A 549-nucleotide genomic window follows, 5' to 3' on the forward strand; every position below is an offset into this window, starting at 1 on the left:
AGATTTGGCCATGTGGGAAAGTCCAGAGTTTTTCCTTTTTGGTGTCCAGATCCCAAAGACATGGTCTTTTCCTTTTAGGGGTTCAGATTCCATCCCCATCATTCCCCCCTCAAACAAATGGGACCCAAATTCTTTTGGGGTAAAGGGCAAAGGTCTTGGCTTCTGAAACTGCTTCCTGCTGGCAAGGGGCATAGTTGTCCCTGACTCAAGGGTGTCCCAAAGAGGAGGTTGACTGGAACCGAGCACAGGCTACATCCAGGGGACAATGGGGGGACATTGGCTGGTACTCACTGTTTGAGGTGAAAGGCCTGTAGTCCAAGTTTGGAGGCTGAGCAGGGTGTGTTGATCCTGGGTGATGCTTCCAAGCAAAGGCTGCCCTAGGGCCCAAGGCCTTTGCCAGTGGTGCCGCATGCTGTAGCTGCTGCCCTGGCCCCCTCCTTCCTTTCACCAGGTGAGGAAGGGTGAATTCAAAAGTGGGAGGGAGGGCAAAACTCTCTTCTTCTATGAGAGGGATTAACAGATACCCTCTTGACTCAAGGGAAGGGAGTG

The sequence above is a fragment of the Vombatus ursinus genome, unplaced genomic scaffold, assembly GCF_900497805.2.
Source record: "Vombatus ursinus unplaced genomic scaffold, bare-nosed wombat genome assembly UNPS02014816.1, whole genome shotgun sequence".
NCBI classification, from domain to species: Eukaryota; Metazoa; Chordata; class Mammalia; order Diprotodontia; family Vombatidae; genus Vombatus; species Vombatus ursinus.